We start from the raw sequence: 20,422 nt of genomic DNA, 5'->3' as shown, positions 1-20,422 counted from the left end.
GAATGCTCCCAATTAAAAGTCTGTAATAAAAATGAAGACAATTAGGCATTCCATCAGACTTAATCTCAACAGCTCTTCATCCCAAACCAACACAACGAACTCCCATCCCCGGCGCCAAGCTGGGAAATAAACCCGAAGGCCGGAGATAGAAGGGGCACAGCTTGGCTCAGGCTCCGCTTTATTCTGAAGCCTTTAGGGGGGGGGGGGGGGAATGGGGAGCCAGAATCCACGGATGCCAACGGGTACCGCAATAAGCCGGGGGAAGGCGGGAGAGCGCGTTTGTCGGCAAAAGCAGGACTGGGAGGTGAACAGAGACGGAGTTCGCGAGGAGCCAGAACAGTCATATGAGGGTCTAGGAAAAGGAGCGCCTTTTTTCCAAGGTTACACAGACGTACAAGGCGCGAGGAGGAGCGCCTCGTGCGCAAACTCGCTCGCCGATCTCTGGGTACCGCCAAGCCGCACCAGCCGCCCGCCCGCTAAGCCGAAGGCCGGTGCGGCTCAGGGCCCGGCCCAGGTCAGCGCATGCGTCGCAGCCCCTCCTCCGCTCTCGGCCCCCTCCCCTCCCTCTTCCCGGCCGGTCTGGGGCGCGGCGGCGGCGGCGGCGGCGGCGGCGGCGGCGCGGTGACGTCAGGGCGTTGGGGCAGCTCCTGTGACAGACGGAGCTGGAGCGGCGGGGCGGCGGCGGAGTCCGGCGGCCGAGATAGCGAGTGAGCGAGCGAACGAGCAGCGACACCGGGGTCTAAGGAGCGAGAAAGGAGGAGGGGAGCTCTCGGGCGCGAGCGAGAGAAACTGCGAGCGCCAGGCTTGGGCTCGAGCCCCGGAACGGCTGAGGAGCCCGCCCGCTCCCCTCCCCCTCCCCGGGCCCGGGCCCTGCGCGCCATCCTCCCCCTCCCTCCTTCCCTCCCTCCCTCCTTCTTCCCTTCCCTCTCCCTCTCCCCCTCCCCCGCCGGTGGATGGGAGTGAAGGACGGAAGAGGCCCTGCGGAGGCGGCGGTGCAGCGCTCCGGTAAGGCGGGCGGGGTCTGCGCCCTTCCTTCTGTCTTCTTCACCGCGCTCGGGCGGCTGCGGGCCGGGCCCGGCGGCCTGACGATGTGGCTGCGCCGGTCCCCTCCCTCCCATTCTCCCCTCCCCCTGCCGCCGCCTCCTCCTTCTTCTTCTCTCCTCGCTCTCAAAATGGCGGCCGCGACGGCCGTTGAGTGAGACACACGGAGGAGGGGGACAGGCTGAGGAGGGCGCTGCCCTCGCTCCGCTCCTTCCCCGCCCGGGTTCGGGGGTTGCCAGGCCTCCGCGGCTCCACCCGCGGCCCTCCCCGGGAAGGGATCACCCTCCTCTCTCGGTGACTTAGCAAGAAAAGTATTCTTGGGTAGGAAGGGCGTGGAGAGCAGGTCGCTCTCTGATCTTGGGGAAAGGGTTCAGCCCTCTCCCCGGCCACGGAAAGCGAGCTTCGCTGTCCCCACCCCTCCCGTGGTTGGCGGCTCGGGAACCGGGCTCAGCCCCGCGCCGCCTCGGCACCTACAGGCCTTCCAGGCGTTCCGTCCCCAACCTGTCCTTAGGATGGGGTGACCTGAGAAGGATGGCCCACCCCTACCCTGGCTCCCCTGTGCGGTGGTCCACCCTCGACACCCACTAAGGAGAAGGAGGAGCGGCCCGACCCACAGAAACATCCGCAGCATCCACCCACCAAATCAGGCAGGCTTTTTTTTTTTTGTTTTCTTTTTTCCTGCCACCGGCTCCTCAAACGGGAGTTGCCTTTTGACGTTGTAACACGGGGCTTCGAGGCCCTCAGCCATTCCTCTTCATCTAATCTCCCCACTCCTTTAGGAAATGCAGTGCCTTCTTCCTTAGCTCCCAGGTGAGAAATGCCATTGAGGTGTTGGGCAAATTTTAATTCTACCTCTCAAAACAGGAGAGGACGAGGAGGTTTTCAATATCTGAGATAAGAGAGCAAGGCTTTATTTGTTTTTCTGCCTTTTTTCAGTGACTTAGCAAGAAACTCCTTGGGAGGAGGGCAGGAGATTTTCTTCGGGGATTAGGGTTTGTATCAGTCCGTTGGTTAAGAAATTGTGCTTTTGAAGAACCAGATTTGGGGTCTCATTCTCAATGGGCGATGTCATGCCAAGCTTCCCCCTCCCCCTTTCCTTAAGAGGCTAATCGGGGGAGAATAAAGATATTAACTGTTATTCCGACCTCTAGTTTAACTCACAGTCCTTGAGATTCATAACGTCATAAAGTCTAAACCAAAAATTGTGCCATTTTTGGTAATTCTATTTTGTTGGGAGGTGGATTGTTTTGTGTGAATTTCATTTTGAGGCTAGGGCGGAGGAGACAGTACTTGGGCCTTTCAGACCGGTAGTCTCATTCCTCCCCTTTTGCCACAGTAGTATTTGCTTAAATTTTTTATTTTTATTCATTTATTTTTGCAGCAGGGTTTGAGGGCTGCGAGGTTCAATCCCTTAATCAGAAAAATTAACTGCCTGTGTATGTCTGTAATGATATAATGTTGAATATATAAAAGCTTTTACTTAAAAAAATTCTGATGGGGGTCTAAGGCATTAGCTGCTTTTTAATCTCTCATGGGGAATCTTTCAAGACACAGTTTTGCAAAAATAAGTGGCAGTTGCAAATTGCAGTTTTTATTAGAGCAGGAGAGTAATCTGTATTTGGGTGATTTATTCTTTCATGTTCTATTATAGATGATCATTGTTTGGAGTGTTTAGAAGGGGAGGATCTCCTATAACAAATTTGAAGCTTTTTTTTTTTTATGTATCAGGGAAAGGAACCCAATTTTTCACAAAATATTTCTGTATATATTGATTTTGATGGAGCTAGCCCGATTTTGTCACCATCCCCCCTTAAAAAAAAGGGCTAATATTTGTGGATGCTGTGAACAGCCATTGAGCCATGGAGACTGGGTGGAGTAAGAGAGCAAAAGCTGTGAAGTGCTAGATTTAGATTGCCCTTTCATAGCATTTTTCTCTTGCTTATGTTTTGTAATGTTATTTGATCCTACTGATGCTGCTACCACAAAGGCATTTCTCTGTAGTAAATCTTAAAATCTCATGTTTAGTTTCCACCTTTTTTGCAAGGTGGGTAGTGAATGGGGTAAAAAACCAATGTCCCTGCTCTAAAACAGACACTTATTGTCTATATGTGTCTATACATATACATACATACACATTCATATATATACACACACACACACACACACACACACACACACTTCTTAATGTTTTTTGTTTTAGTCAAGTAAATGTAAATGAATGCCAGAAATATTTGGCAAGAAATAGAAATGTTGCAAAAATCTAATACTACAGATATTTTCTTTCAGTTTGCATTAAAACAATAAATCTGCAATTTTTTAATAACAAACATCAAAGATGAGTAAAAAAGGATAATTTGTGTTAAAGGCTCTTTATATGGACATTTTCTGTGTGTTGTCCCTTGAAAGGGTCCTTTTTGTAAGGTACTGCCATAAGAGAGAGTAGGTCACTTTAACGTTTTGTATAAGCATTCATGTGAATAGACATCTTCAAAAGAATGTCAAATTCATGTGGTGAATGTGATTTTGATGAGCCTTATAACTATGAGTGTATGTATTTTTGCACTTGTTATTTTAATGAGATTAGAAAGTAGAAGGGTTCATATGGTGAGGAGTGAGTAAGGTTAGGAATGATAAGTCAGTTACATGTCTAACATACTCCATCCTTAGTATTTGTAGCTATAAAAGTGTACTAAGAGCAGTGATTTTTCAGTAGGTTATTAATTGATCAGGAGCTTAAAACAATTTGACTTAAGAGCTTTAGTTCCAGATGTGTATCTGTGTGTGTTTCTGATACATGTGGCAGAATCTTTGCTTAATTGGAGGTCAATTTTTAAATTCTTCATGATCCTATATTTATAAAACTTTTAATAAGATTGGGATGGATTTCATTTTATGGAATTACTTGGTATCTGTTTTCTAGATAAAAGTAACTCTAGTATGTAAGAGATTCTGATATATTTCTGGAAGGGAAAAGTCAAACCATATAATTTTTGGTTTTCTAGGTAGAACATTCATGTTTGTGTGTATAGTTTTTCAATGTAAATGTTTTCCTTCTATGTACTAAATTATATATAAATATATACATGACTACTTTTTGTTTACATGGGGTTCATGTTATTCACAACTTAATAAACAAGCCATAGAAACTATGAAGTTGTCAACATTAGGATGGATAGCTTAAAAAACAAACCCAAAACAAAATCTTAACGGTAATCAGAGTGAATTTTCCAGTTCTTCCCATTGAGTTCTAAAGCAGTGAATCATGCACTCTTTTGCCAAAAGGACTTGAGGCTTAGTTGGTTTTAAACCTGCTGTGGTTCTAAAGAGATTTTTTTCTTTACTTGCCTCTAGTCTGTTGTGAAAATATTTCATGACAAGTAACCTGTTTCGTGTACATTAAAGAGAGAAATAGTTAAATTTGAAGTGGAAATTCTTGCCACTGTTCTGTCTTCTACAAAACTGTCATTGTTTTATTACTTAAAAACTTGCTCTATTTAAATAAAACTAATAGTATGCAATATAAGTTCTGAAAAGAAAAAGAAAATCTGTTTTCCTGTAGATGCTTAGCTGTAGAGTGAATCCTAGTTGCTGAAAGCCAAATGTTTTGGAAAATCTGTTCTTCATGAAGAAAGATGCTGTGTAATATGCCTAATAGTTAACTGCAGTGAAGGCTTTTTGCATTGTTTTAGCTTTGTTGCTCACTTGATTTGACACTTTGGCTAGTCATTTAAATGGAACCTTAGTGTAGCTTCTGCTATGTGCATAATTTTTAAACTTGCCATGGCAGTTATAGACTTAATTGATATTTGTGTAATGTTTTATACTCGTTGGATGCAGGCATCATAAGTGCTTATTATTTTGATTTGTTGTTTTTCTCTTCAAAAGATGGTGGCTTTTGCTTGAAACTTACCTAGTTAGGATTGATCTGAGCATTTGTCAAGAATACTTCTGAAGTTACTGTCATTTTAACATTGTCATAAACATTTCCTTAGAGCTTTGTAAATAATATGGTACTCATTTTCACTTGTTCTGTCAGCTGGTTTTTGAGGTAGGTTGGTTATTTTTATGGGTGAGAGAACTGAAACTCAGAATTTGTTTTCCTAATGTCACATGTTAGGCTAGAGTTAGAATGAGGTATGTATGTATTACAGGCACCGAACCACTTGGGTATTACCTTGTGTGATCAAGGAAATATTCCTCTTTCTTTTGACAAAATGGACTTATTTTATGATTATTCTTATGTTTGTCAATTTCTTTTTTTAAAATGGTGAAAATCATGGCATTTATTGCCTGCATCATTTAAATTGGCATTTATTAACATAGGGTCTTGTATTGTTAACTATTTTGCTTGCATAAGGCCTTAGACATTTGAGTAGTGACTCCCAGAAAGTGCCTACTACTGCTTACCATAATATTAATAAGTTAATAAAGACTTGTTGCATGCATACACGTGATATACAGGTAGTATTAGTGTTAATAAGTAAATATTGCATTTGATTGAATGCAGGGTTATGTGAAAGGAAATGTGTTGTAATAACTTCCAGCAATCTCTCAGGAATTAAGGTGAAGGAAGGAAAAGAGTTTATACTTTCTTCAAAGAGATTTTATGGTGTCTTAGGGAACAGTGTCATGCTTCTGACATAGGGCCACAAGATTCTCAACTATAAGAAGTGAATTAACCCAACTGGACAAAGTGCATTTGCATTTTATAATGAGCTGCTCTTTGCATTTTCATTATTGTTCTTGAGCTCTTAGGTGTTGACAAGTTAAGTACGGCTGTTAAGAAATTTTCTAAGAGAGTGTCTCTTGATTACAGTAAAGTTAAGAATCTGGGAGATTTTTAAGGAATTTAATTTTTGAAGGCATGATGCAAAGTTTTATGTTTATTAAGATTTTTAACATTGTTGATTAATTGACTTTTAATCTATGGCAAAGATAGAGGGATGCATTTATGATATTAGTCTTTGTATGCATAAGGCATATATGCTATTTATTCATCTCATCATATTTGTTTTTATCGAAAATATGCTGATTGCAAAAGCAAGGAAGGTGTAGCTAATGAGTCCGTTTTATTGATTAGTTTTTTTTGGTTAACTTATTTTTAAAGGTGGGAAAAGGCTATAAATATGGCATTATCAGAGAAATTTAAATAAAGCTGCTGACTAAAATCATATATGAATATTTTAGATCCTAATACTAACTCCACAACTTCCCAGCTTTATACCTTGAAGAGAGGAGCCTCAGTTTCCTTATCTATAAATGGATAATGTTGACAGTATCTAACTCATTGGGTGGTTACTACTATTGAATGATAAAAGGCCTATAAATCCTTCAGTAAATGTTTTTTTATCGTTAGACTTTTTTTTTTTTAAGGAAGAGAATTTAACATACAGTTTAAGCATATAAAGAAAGCCATTACTGTATTAATATAGTTCTTACAGTTTAAATGTATTTCTTAAGAATTAGTATTGGAGCTTCTTTCCCCTTTGGTATCCATTCTGTTATCTGAAACCAGTGGTGGCTTCAAAACTTCTTAGTAGGCAAGAAGTGCTATGTAAATCAGTGCCAAACAAACAACAACAAAAATCAGTTTTTTAATATAAAATTACACTGCAAATAAGCATTTTATTTAAACTGCAAAGTACAATTTACATTTTTATTTTAACAATCAAAAGCTTTGTACCTGTAAATATTATTTTAATCACATTTTTCCTGTTTTTTTTTTTTAAATAAACTTTATTTTGGACTAATTCTAGATTTACAGACAACTTGTAAAGATAGTGCACAGTTCTTGTATATGCTTTCCACCCAATTTTCCCTATTGCTAACATCTTACATTTCTGTGGTACATTTGTCAGTGTTGGTATTTACTATTAGCTAAACTCCAGACTTTACTTGGATTTCACTAGTTTTTCCATTCATTTTCTGTTCCAGATCCAATCCAGGATACCACCTTGCGTTTGGTTATGTCTCCCCAGCCTTTTCTGGTCTGTGACAGTTTCTGTCTTCCTTTGTTTTTCTTTACCTTAACAGTCTTGAGTAGGTATCCTGTAAAATGTCCCCTAAACTGGGTTTGTCTGATTTTTTATTTTATTTTTATTTTTTTTAATGATTAGATGGGGGCTATGGGTTTTTGGAAAAAATACAGAGGTGAAGTGCACTTCTCTTCACATCATGTCAGGGGCTTCATGATACCCACAAAACATTACTGGTGATGTTAACCTTCATCACTTGGTTGATGTAGTGTGTGCCAGTTTTCTCTATCATCTTTTCTTTCCTTTCTCAAACTTTATCTTTGGAAGTGAGTCAAGTCTGTGTCCCAGAGTGGGGAATGTTACATATATTATTTGGAATTCTTCTGAAAGGCAGATTTATCTCTTCTCAGCCATTTATTGAAACAGTTTACATCTTTATTATCAGAAAAATTTCACTTAGAATTTTAAATATTATTAATTTAAATAACCCCAACATTTTCCTAGTTTTTTAAAAAGTAAATTTTTTTTTTTTTTTTGGAAGGGAAACAGGACTTTATTGGGGAACAGTTTGTACTTCCAGGCCTTTTTTCCAAGTCAAGTTGTTGTCCTTTCAATCTTAGGTGTGGAGGGTGCCGTTCAGCTTCAAGTTTTTGTTTTTTCAGTCTTAGTTGTGGAGGGCGCAGCTCAGCTCCAGGTCCAGTTGCCATTGCTAGTTGCAGGGGGCGCAGCCCACCATCCCTTGCGGGAGTCGAACCGGCAACCTTGTGGTTGAGAGCCTGTGCTCTAACCAACTGAGCCATCCCGGGGGCAGCTCAGCTCAAGGTGCTATGTTCAATCTTAGTTGCAGGGGGCGCTGCCCACCATCTCTTGTGGGACTCGAGGAATCGAACTGGCAACCCTGTGGTTGAGAGCCCACTGGCCCATGTGGGAATCGAACCGGCAGCCTTTGGAGTTAGGAACATGGAGCTCTAACCGCCTGAGCCACTAAAAAGTAAAATATTTTAACAGTAGTTTGGAGACTAAACATCAGAGCAAGTCTTTGAAGAAGCTTATTAAATAAATTATGTATCCCTCTAGAAATTATTCTGAGTGAAGTTTAGTGTTGGGATTGTAGAGAAAAGCTCCCCATTTGGGGGCTGTGATCTGCAAAGAAAAACACATAGGGTATCTTACTCATTGGTTCTATGTTAGTATTTGACACACCTTGTTCTTCCCCTTCAAAAATGTTTTAAATACTACAGCAGAAAACAAAACATTTTGATTAGGTTCTTTATTTTAAAAACAACTGGTAGATCCACGTCCTGAAAGACATTTATATTAAGGAGAATTTATTATTTGAGAGCAAGATAATTGAGAATTGTAGTTATTACAGTTCTTGGCCGTTGTTTTTATATCTTAACCTTTCCATTGTTACACTTGTATAGAGAATCTCATTGGGTTTCTACTTTTAAAAAATTATTCAACACCATTACATGTTTTTATTTATCTTCTAAATTTTCATCAATTTTTCTGTCCAGCAAACATTTGTTATATTTAAGCTATATTATATCCCAAGTATTAAGGATACATGATTATCAACTCCTGCCCTCAAAGATCTTAAAGTTTATAAACATATTTAATATGCAAAAGTAGCATAACAGTTCTACAATCAAAATATGTACTTGGTGAGATGAGAGCCCAAAATTTTCAAGGAAGTCTTCACAGAGATATTGGCTGAACATCTTTGAAGAAATCTTGTCACATTGGGGTTTCAAGCAGAGGAAGTACAACTTGGTTGGTGAGGGAAGTTCCCTGTTCAGTGTGGCTGGAGTGGTGGGTGAGTAGAGAGTACATTACCCTGATCGGCCCTGTAAAATAGGTGGTGCATAGACCATCCTCAGATGGAGATTTTTACCTGTTAAAAATGTAAATTTCCAGGCTCCATCTTAGATTTATGCAGTACAAATTCCATGGAGGGGCACCTGGGATTTCTGCATTTTTAATAAGCTCCCTGGTTGATTGTTTTTGAGAAGCACTGATTTTGCCCTTTTGAAGTGCCAGTGGAGGATTTTAAGTTATGATAAGTAGACCTATGAGGAGACTGTGTAAGTAGCAGTGCATGTTGAAGAATGAATTTGAGAGAGATTCAGTCTGTGTAAAATTAGTAACCAGTTGGATATGCAAAGTGAGGGGGATGAGGAGTGAGGAATTGAGGTTTTTGGGGGTTTTTGTTTGTTTTTTGTTTGAGCTGTTGAGTGAATGTGGATGTTATGAAGGAAAAAGAGAGTTGAGGAAGGAACCAAGTTGGGGAGAGTTATTTTGGTTAGGAAAAGTTTTTTTGGTTATATTTGTGTAGGTTTAACAGGATAACCATTAAGTGTAGGGTGTGTGTGTGTGTGTGTGTGTGTGTGTGTATGTATGTAAAGGCTAGCTATTTAAATTAAATTCTCCTAGGTAGTTGTGAGGAGTAAATGAACACTTGTAAAACACTTAAAGCCGTGACTAACATCCAGTAAGTGCTATGTAAATATTTGTTAAATAAATAAAAAATAGGGAGCCAGTGAAGGGTTTTAAGTAGAGAAGTGATATGGTCAGATTGTATTTTAAATAGATGCCTCTGGGGGCTGTATAGAAGATGGATGTTAACAGGCCAAGACTGGATTGAGGGAGACCTGTTGAAATGAATCTAGGTGAGAGATGATGATATAAACTATGGTCGCAGTGGTAATAGACAGAAGGAGAATAATTCAGCAAATATTAAGGCGATAAACTGGCAGATCAGGTAATTGATTGGATATAGAGGGAAAAAAGAGTCAAGGTTGACTCCCACATAAAGTATTATTTCTAACATTTTAAAGTGATAGTCTTTTAAAGTACTTTTGGATCTTAGATGTCTTCTATGCTGTGATATTTGAGACATTTGGGGTATATTATGATGCCTCCATAAAAATGAGAACAGTGTGAGATAGTGTTTAAGTTCTCTAAATTCATAGGCCTTTGCTATTTTTCTCAGATAAATTTCTCTTTAAGGATATACTATTCAGAAAACTCTTCATTTAGCCCAAGTTCAAAAGGCCAGAAAGCTTGGATAATGATTCTATTATGTTGTTTTTATATCTTTATGTTGAGATATGCAATTATAACAGCACCATGGTAATACTGTAAAGAGTTAAAGTGACTGCTGAATCATTAAAAATTAAAATTTGTTAATTCTGTTATATCGAGTTTTTTTTCATTATTTATTCATTTATGATACAATAAACTTTGACCAGAATATTTCATCACCAATTCATTCCTTGGATATATCTTACTTCCCCTCCCTATTTCTAGATTTGTCATTTTAAAACTGCTTTTTTGTCATTTGGTTTTATAAAACGGGAAAAAACTTGAAGGTAGAACTTTCTTGAATTTGAATTTTCTAGATTTTTAATGAAATATGTAATTAAATGGGTAGGAAATTCATTGTCCTTATGTAGTATTTTAAATCTGGGTCCTGGATATAATGGTGTACATTGTATGTGATATCTGTCACTTAGGCTATTGCAGGACCCATCAAATCTCCCCACCAAAGACGGTTGAGAATGGTGATATTAAACTGAACCTGGAATAAATAATTGGAGTGGATATGGAGGCCATTTTAGGTAGAGGGAATGGCAACATACACAAGTACAAAAGCATGAAAAACTATTATTTATATGTATGCTGAAAAGTAGTTTGGCAGAGGGGATTGTAGAGTACATATGGATATGCGCCTGGAAAGGTACATATGAGTCAGATCAATAAATTTGTAAATTTTATTGTTTAAGTGTGCAGGCGATTTGGAAGTCAGCAAACAATTTTCAAGCAAAGGCGAGCATTATGATCAGATGTGTATTTTAGATAATTTATGTGAATGCCAGTGAGTAATACTGATAGGAGATTTTTTTCAAGAAAGAATGATTAGTGCTTGAAATAAGACAGTGACAATAAAGGTTGTTGATTGGAGAAAGATTTAGGAGGTAGGATTGTGAATGAGTAGTGTGATGGGGAGAGGGAAATATTAGAAGACATCTCAGATTTGTAGCTCGTGTGACTGGGTGTTAGTAGAGAATAAGAGGCGGAATTATGTGGGATATTGCATAAAGCAATATCAGATTAATTTTCCTGAACCACAGTTCTCAAGTCACTTTCTTGTCAAAAACCCATTTTTACTATCAAAAAGATTTTTACTATCTTTAGTGAGCTATGTATATGAAGTGCAAAGGGCATGTTGCTAGAAACATGGTATTTAATAGATGTTAGTTTAATCCGAAATGGGCACTGAAGGACTTTTCTAATGTATCTTAACTCACCTTTTCTTCTTTTTTCTTACTGCCTGCTGTGTATCCTATGATTCGGTCTTATGATGTTCCTTAGATCTATCACTTTTTTAACCATTCACCCTCTTCTCTTTTCCTCTGTGTATCCTCTGGCCTGTCTTTTGAATCTGCACACCAGATCTCCTTTTCTAGGCAGCCTGCCCTAATATTTTTCACCTGAAAGAAATTTTCTTTTCCTCTGAATTCATAATCTTACGGTATCTATTGCTTTTTCTCTGGTATAGCTTATATAAAATTTTATCTGATTAATCAAATGAGTTATTGCATTTAAAGAGCCTAGAACAGTACCTAGCACATAGTAAATATTCAGTAAATATTTGTTCTTCGTTATTATAGTGATGACGGTTCAGGTGAGTTGATAATAAGGCAGTCTACCTTTACTTTCTGCGTTCTTGTGATGGCAAAGCTGACTTGTGTCCTTACTACTAGGAATGCAATCTTTTACTTTGCTTATGTAGGTACAGGAAGTACCAGGCCGTGTCATTGTCTTCAAAGTGCAATTATCATCTTCATACATCTTAACTATTCCTGAGCTCTATCGAAGAAAGGAAAATGGCAGACAAGCCCTTAACACTGATTACCTCACTAAGCTTCACCACTGTTTGAGGTAGATGGCAGTATTAGCCCCTTTTATAAATGGGCAAATAGGCTTAGAATGTTTGAAAATTTGCCCAAGGTCATGCATAGTTTGTAGTAAGTGGCCAAGTTAATATTTGAACCTCTGCTGTTTGACTCCAGAATTCTACACCGTAGGTCTTCAGAAGTGGGGGATTTATTCCTTTAGTGCTTACATATATATCATTTACATATTCAACTTGATGTCAGAGGGTCTGTCATGTACTCAGAAAAGTGTTTTTTTCCTTTTAAATTTTATTTTACGTATTTACAGTTTATTACAGAATATGTCAAACATGCAGGCAAATATCCTGCAGTAATTTAACAAAATAATCCACATACGAGTAGCTGCTACCAGAATTGACAGATGTCAGTTTTGTCATATTTGCTTTAGAGTTTTTTAAGACAGCATTATTACAGTTACCGTTGATTTTTTTTTTGTACCTCTTTCCAGTCCCATTCCCGTCCCTCCTTTTTCCTAGTTGTAAAGTTCCTCTTCAAGTTTGTATATATCCTTTTTTTCCTGTTTTTATTCTTTTTTACTATACATATGTATCCATAAACAATGTATAATAATGCTTAGAAGTGACATTATTCTATATATTTTATATAGATGTATTTTCTATAGATATATAGATTATTCTCTATTTTATATAGTTATTCTATATATTCTTCTACAGCTTGCTTTTCTTGTCTAACAAAATATAGTACTGAAATGTATACAGTTTATGTTGTTTAATTTCTTATATATGATTATACTATAATTTCTTTAGATGTACATTACAGAAATGGGCATTTGTTTTCACATTTACACTACGGTAACAGTAAACTATAAATCGGTTCAGTTGAGACACTGCTGGTTTTCCAGTTGAGTTCTCCTAACACCTGGGCAGTTGTCTTTGAATGTAAACAAGGGATCTGCCTTTAGGACCAAGATCATATCCTAGAGAAGGCCATCATCTTCAAGAGCAAGTAGTAAACTGTGTCAAAAAAAAATTCCACTTTTGCATAATTACAGTTTGACCATAAAGCTCCCCCCCCAAAATCATTCCCATTGTTTCCATCCTAGTCAGGCCTCTGTCACCTTCTACTTCCTGCCTTCCTCTTTAATATCTCCTATGCATTATCTCCAAAACTATCACTGTGAAATAACCAATTTTAGAATCTTACTCCATGTCTTAAGAATTGCAGTGATTTCTGTATTGTCATACATAATTCCTTACTGCATTAGTATTCACCATACTTTGTGCTTAAAAAAATGCACATAGAATAGTATGTCTTCTGTTACTGTTTGTATACTTGGAAATATTAGCAAGCTTTTTTGTTCTTAAGGCAATTAACTTTTTTGTGACTTTGTGTTGACTTTAAAAAAATCGTATCTTCAGGGCTGTTGTAGCTGTTTTTCTAATTGTCACTTGAAAATGTAAACAGAAACCAAAAGAGGAACATACATGTTGGCAGTCAAAAGGTCTTTAATTTTTAAAGTTTCAGCATAAAGATAGCCAATTGATTTTCTGCAGGATTTTTAAATTGGTGTACTTTCTCTGACATGTATTAATTAGTGTTCAATCTTTATAAAGAAAAATTACATCAAAACCAGCCCCAAACAGCTGGACTTTGATGTTTGCCCATATTTCAGAATTTGATTTTTTTGAATTTTAAAAAGGGATGAGAATAAAGTGATACAATACGTCTGTAGTTCTGAGACCATAATGAATTTTTACCTTAGTTTTACTGTGAGTCTTATAGTAGTCATTTAGAAACACTAGATGCCGACTGTGTGTTGATTATCGAGCTATTTAGTAGAGCTACAATGAGGAGTAAATATGTCAAGGTTGCAGCTTTGGAAGAGTGTTGTTGAGGAGACACCAACAAGGCAGATAATTACAGTGCAGTGTGAGAAGTGTTAAATATGTGTATGTACAAAGAACTCGGATATCATAGAGGAGGGAGTTAACTCTGCTTAATTTTTTTGTCAAAACTATGTAAATAAATAAATCCAAGTTCTATTTATGCTAGCTGCTGAGAGCTCTGCTAATGTTGTTTAAATGCCATTGATAAGTATTAGGTTAAACCTGTGTAATTGCCATTATTGGCAGTTTGATAAGATTTAATCCTAATAGTATTTTGGTATGGCAATTAAAACAAGAAACAAGAAAATGAAACATGGTTAATGTCTTTTGCCAACACTGTATGACAGTTGTTGGATAATTGATATTTTATTAAAATAAATCTTTGGATATTGAATGAATGTGCCATTTTTGGAAAACTTTTAAAGTTCAGCTTGGTTTCTCTTTTTAAGAAGAATAATATTTATGAAAGAAGTTTATTAACTATAAATTTCTATTCAGTTATAAATTATTTATAATTGCCTGTAACTGTGGAAATACAGTTATTTGGAAAGTCTTACTTTCAGAGTTTAATTCCCTACAAACATTTGTTGAATGCCAGACACTGTGCCTGGTACTAGAGGCAAAGAAATTCAGTTCAGTGTTTGCTCCCGAGGAGGTCCGTCTGGCACTTGCGATGGCTGGTATGTAGTTACAGAGAATGCAGGAGGCAGCACAGGGTAGAGTCAGTGATTTGTTTCCAATTTATCTTAGCAGTGGAAACTTTCACCCAAAAACTCTTATGGAGAAACCCAATATATAAACAGATAAAAAGGGAATCCTGCCTACTTGGCCTCCTCTCTGTCATCATTCCTGCTGTTTGAAACCATTGGTGTGGGTGTCAAAAACAAACGTGGTTTGAATCAGTGGCCTTGCCACCTGCCTAGCTATTTGACCTTGGATTCATGACCTAACCTTAGTGAACTTGTTTCCTCATCTGTTAAATAAGGATATTGGTTTCTTCACTGGGTGTTGTAAGAATTGAACATTGTAGGAAAGGGGCCTACCATGTAATGGCATTCAGTAAATGTAGCTATTAGGATTATATGGACATGACACAGTGAGACTACAGGAGAGAGAGAGAGTACCTACCTCTGCCAAGGGGAGTGGGCTGGCCAGGGAGAACTTCACATAGGTGGTGATGCGCTGCTGCGTTTAGGCTGAATCTTGAAGGCGAATGGAAAATTGCAAGACATGGGTGAGGGACATGCATCCAAAATGAAACATTTTAATAGTGAAGATTTGGGCATGTGGAATGCTACCTCGTACCTTTCTGGAGATAAATGGCCTTACCTGCAACCTAGGTAGCTTTTTCTTAACATTCTTTGACTCACAATTTAGTATTAGGTTGGGCCCAGCCAGAGTGAGAGGCATTAACTTTCTTTGGCTAATTAAATTGACTACATACTTAACTAAAGGGAAAAGTACTCTACACCTGAATTTGTAAGCCATGTCTTGGTTATAATGTAATGATGCATTTATAGGCAAATCCTTCCTAAATGCAGGTGCATACGTGTGTTGAAAATTAGGCATCTTTATGTCCTCTGAGGTCTCAGTAGGAGAGATTTTTTAATGCCTGAGTTTCAATTAATAGGACTACTGCTATGAAGTTGTAATACCGAGGGTGCCAAAAACGTGCACAAGTGGACACTCACTGGTCAGCGTGGCTCAAGCAGTAGTTCGCGGTAACCAGAAGTGTCTGGACGCTGATGGTACCACTTTGAGCACCTCTTGTAATTGCAGAAGTCAAATGTGACTAGTATTCATCTTTTGTTATCAGTACATATTGAGTATTACAATTCTAATAGTTTTTTCCTTTCTTAAAATGTGTATACATTTTTGTGGTACCCTCTATATTTACTTTGGATTTTTGAGAAAGAGAGCTAGACAGTTAGTTTCCAGGAAAAGCTAATGTATCGTAATTGGATACTTTTTCTACCTCAACAATGAAGGCTCTTTTTATAACAATCACTCACATTTTAGGCAAAATATTTCAATGTGACACAGTGAAGGGGTATTAAATAAAATGGAGGAGATAGAGAAACCAAGAGCAATTATGTGTGTATAGAATCATATAGCAGCTACTATGTACCAGGCACTGTTCTAAGCACTAGTATCAACTCACTTAATCTGCCTGACAAACCCTGTGAAATACATATTACTATTAAAAGTAGCCTGTATAAAATAACTTCATTTGTCTAGTTAAGGGGGTTTGCAACCTATGATTGGCAAGCTAGATCTTGCCTGCTACTTGTTTTTGTACAGCAAGCGAAGAATGATTCTCACAATTTTAGTGGGTGAAAAAGCAAAAGACTAGTATTTTGTAAAATTTTATTTTGTAAAAATGTTTGTAAAATTCATTTTGTAAAGTTAAAATTATAAATTAATAATTTTTAAAAATTACATAAAATTCAAATTTCACTGTCCATAAAGTTTTATTGGGACAGAGACACACCTGTTTCTTTACATATTGTGTATTGTTGCTTTCTTGCTACAGAAACTGTAAAGTCAGTAAAACCTGAAATATTTACTATATTTATGAAACAATGTTTTACAGAAAGGTTTTTGGCACCTGGTCTGGGTACAAAGGGGAGAAAGTGTGCTCAAGATAAACAGCAACAAAGTTAACGTGTGTACAAAAGAGTGTGCTCTTTTAAGAACATACCCGAAGACTTAGATGGTTATATAACCACAAATCAATTGTATTTTCTTCTTGAAAGATTTTTTTTAAATCTTTAATAAAAGCTTAACTGTAATGAAAAATGCTTACTTATTTCAAAATTTGGGGTTGACCTCTTTTTTCCTGTTAACATAATGTCTCTTTCTCTGAGGGGTTTTGTAACTATTTCTTTGAATTTGAGTGACAGTTGTAGCAAATACCATTGAAATCAGAGTACCTTGGCCTCACAATTTGTTTTTTGCCCCTTGGATGGAGATAAAGTTTTCTGACACTGGTGATTTCTCGATTTCCCCTTTAGGACTAGCTGTAATTTGTACTGTTGAGTGTATGGCGCCTGAGGTTGTGCATTAAAATAACCAGGAGAGATTTTTTTTTTTAATTTATTAATAGATGCCTCCTCAGAATCTCTTGAGGATAAGGCCTCTCACCATGATTATTTTCAGGAAGTTCCTCAGATGGTTCTAATGTATACTCCTAGTTAAGATCCATAGTTACTTCCATCTTCAACTATTATAGTACATCCAGTTTGAAAAAAATACACGTGTGGCATTTATTATTCTGTTTCTCAGAGTTGTTTTTCAACCCTACAGAATCATTGCCTAAATTTCTGTAAACTCACACAGATCAACAGCATCTGTTCGGTAAATTCGTTTTCTCTTTTGATGTCATTCAATTAATAGAATAATGGAATCCAACTTGGAAGTTACATTAGAGAGCAAGTAGTATAATTTAGTATTCTTCATTTTTATGAGATGTTTATTTGGCATCATAGAATCCCAGTGAATCTGAAAATAATGGATTTGATAAGGTAGAACACAATTTATGGGAAACCCAACATTTTTAGGAGGAGTAGTTTACAATCCAGAATGATTTTGTTTTGTCAGTGTTCCTATCAGGCTGTATGTCTGTAAGATAACCATATAAATAGTAGATCTTTTCCTTTTGCTTTCATTTAAGTGTATTTGACACTGAAGTAAATTTAAAAGAAAAAAGTGACCCATAATCTGTAAAATCATATTAAAACAAATGTTTGTCTTTTTTGACATTCCTTTCCACTGTTTACAGGCATACACAGTTGTATCATATAAAACAACTGGCTTGAGATAAAAAGCGATATACAGAGAAATCTAAGCGAGTCAGAATTTAGTTTCTTTGGAACCTTCAGGTGTTCAAAATGGCTTCATGCCGTAAGTTAAAGAAGAGAGGGAAACTTTATTTTTTTAAATAATGAAGAAGCAGTCATTTCAATGAAGAAGAAGTTTGAGCACCCATCAACAAGCAAACACTGCTGAGCCGGTAAACACATATCTAGTATGTGTTTGATCTGTGTGCCACCGGAATGCCGATGCATCCTGCTTAATGTCCATAAAGGGAGAGCCAAGAAGTAATGAGGCAAACAGGCCTACCAAGCAGCAGCAAGGACAGAAAAGGGAAGAGAGGAAAGATCAGCAGTAATGAGATGGTGCTTATAAGTTGCAGTGGCATTGAATATCAGAAACTCAGTGGAGAGAGTGATGAGGAAACAGGAAAGGATCAGTTCTCAGTTACCTGTTTTGCCTCTCAGTAGCCTTTGTTCAGGACATCTCTCCTGTGTGCTGTAGATGGGAAGCGGTTTTTTACATCTGATAACCCTTGAAAGCATTAATTTGCTTGGAAGGTATCAGAGGAGGTAGAATGAGAAGTGAATAGTTTTCATTCCAGTAGAGTTTAGTGAAAGGCTAAGCCTATTAATAATAAATGTTGCTGTAGTATTAGAACAGAACTATGAGTTTGTGGGTGTGTTAGGATTCTCCAGAAAAACTCAACTAGTAGAATGTATTATATTTAAAAGCAAAACGTGACCCACAATCAATCAATCTCTAGAGGAGTGGGGAGGGAGATATTTGAAGGAATTAGGCTCACTTGATTATGAAGCTTGGTAAATCCCAAATTTGCAGGGCAGGCTGGCTGTTTGGAGACTCAGGGAAGATTGATATTACAGGTCAAGTCCAAAGGCAGTCGGCTGGCAAAATTCCCTCTTCCTTGGGGGATATGAGTCTTTTAAGGCCTTCAACTGATTGGATGAGACCCACCCACATTATGGAAGGTAATGTGCTTTACTCAAAGTCTACTGATTTAAATGATAGTCTCATCTAAAAACAAAAACCTTAATAGCAACATCAAAATTTGATATAGCAACATCAAAATTAATATTTGTTTGACCAAATATCTGGGTGCTGTGGCCTAGTCAAGTAGACACAAAATTAATCATCACAGGAGGTATAATAGAAGCCATCTCATAATATGCCAGTGTTCTAGTGAATGGCAAAGACAAAAATGGCTGATCTTAAAAGAAAAATTGGACATCTAGAAATGACTTACTGTATTTTTAAAATCTAAATCTAATTTCAAAGCTCAAAAAATGGTTTCTTTTTTTTTTTTAATTGGGGAATATTGGGGAACAGTGTGTTTCTCCAGGGCCCATCAGCTCCAAGTCCAGTCTCCGTTTTCAATCTTAATTGCAGGGGGCGCCGCCCACCATCCCATATGGGAATTGAACTGGCAACCCTGTTGAGAGCTCAGGCTCTAACCAACTGAGCCATCCAGCTGCCCCTCCACTGCAGCTGGTTGTCTTCGATCTAGTTGTGGAGGATGCAGCTAGCTCACTGGCCCATGTGAGAATCGAACCGGCAACCCTTTTGTTCAGAGCTCACGCTCTAACCTACTGAGCCATCTGGCAGCTGCCCCTCAAGAAAGGTTTCTGCTTTGTTTCTTCAGATTCATAATCTGAAGCTACGAAGCATCTATTTGCAACACTTGCCTTAATATTTACTAGATGAAATTGGTAGGAATAATTCTCAGTGAAAAAAGTGGTATCTTAATCTTTGGCCCAAGATTAATTGAAACATGCAAAATGTGTTTTCTGTGTACAATTTGGATGAGTGACTTAAATCTTGCAAAATATGAGATGTGGTAGTTAGCTATAACTAATAGGAAAATGAGGGAATGGTCCGGCTGTTGGAAGAATTTTGCTTTTTCATTGAACTATGCCTGAGCTCAGTCTGTACCTCAATGATGAACCAACCTGGTCTTTTTTTGTTGTTATTGCATGCCAACAGCAGGTCCCAGTGAATCATGGGCCTCCAAGCTGAAGCAGAATAAGAACAAGTAGACATTAAAGCCTAGCTATTTGATGAAAAACATTCAGTGATCTAAAATTTTCATATTGTGGGAGTGGGAAAAATCTTTACTCATAATTGTTCACACAGAGCACAAAATAGTGGAAGAACAGTTAATGTTTTGGTCAATTTTGCTATGTTTTTATTAGGAAATGATTTTGGAACTCTAGAAGCTTATCTCTGTAGATGGGAAAGTGAGGAAATCATAAAAGTTGATTTAAGGAAATGATGTTACTCTTAGGAGTACTTTGTTGTCCTATGTAATCTCACAGATTTAAACTATAGATTGGAGTAATTTTCAGAATATGCAATGCATTGACTTCATAGTTCAGTTTATTTTTCATTCTTTGACTGCATTGCAGTGCAGCATTAATGATACAGTTTTAAACATTGTTTTTACCTAGAATAATAGGCAAAGTGAAATACTGAGAACTTAGAGAAACCCGTAACCTGGAATCATGTCTCATGCCATGTTATGGAGCGTCATCTGATGCAGTGATAAAGAATTTGCAGGCACACTTGAAATACCCACCACCTATTATTTGTTTTTTTTCATTGTCAATCATTTAGATTTATTTGTAGGAGAAAATCCAAGGGGAAAAGTATCTTTGTTTAAATCCAGGAGGGCCCTTTCTAGTAATAGTAGATACATTATTATTATACCATTGACAAGCAGAGGAATAACTTTAGTATTTTCCTCTGACTCCTTTAAGTACTGCTCTTGGGA

At 37.7% G+C, this 20,422-nt stretch overlaps 1 protein-coding gene across 1 annotated transcript in view; it reads left to right on the top strand.

Annotated features, from left to right (window-relative positions):
- The first annotated feature begins 659 nt into the window (after positions 1-659).
- PAFAH1B1 (platelet activating factor acetylhydrolase 1b regulatory subunit 1) overlaps positions 660-20,422 on the top strand; it is a 62,182-nt gene continuing 42,419 nt past the window's right edge. The window contains exon 1 of the mRNA XM_033089501.1: positions 660-1,005. The gene's annotated coding sequence lies outside the window, so the exon portion shown is untranslated. The remainder of the gene's footprint in view (positions 1,006-20,422) is intronic.

This window comes from Rhinolophus ferrumequinum, chromosome 21, assembly GCF_004115265.2.
Source record: "Rhinolophus ferrumequinum isolate MPI-CBG mRhiFer1 chromosome 21, mRhiFer1_v1.p, whole genome shotgun sequence".
Lineage (NCBI taxonomy): Eukaryota > Metazoa > Chordata > Mammalia > Chiroptera > Rhinolophidae > Rhinolophus > Rhinolophus ferrumequinum.
Note: the sequence above shows the minus strand (reverse complement) of the source record. Positions and strands in the feature narration are given on the sequence as shown.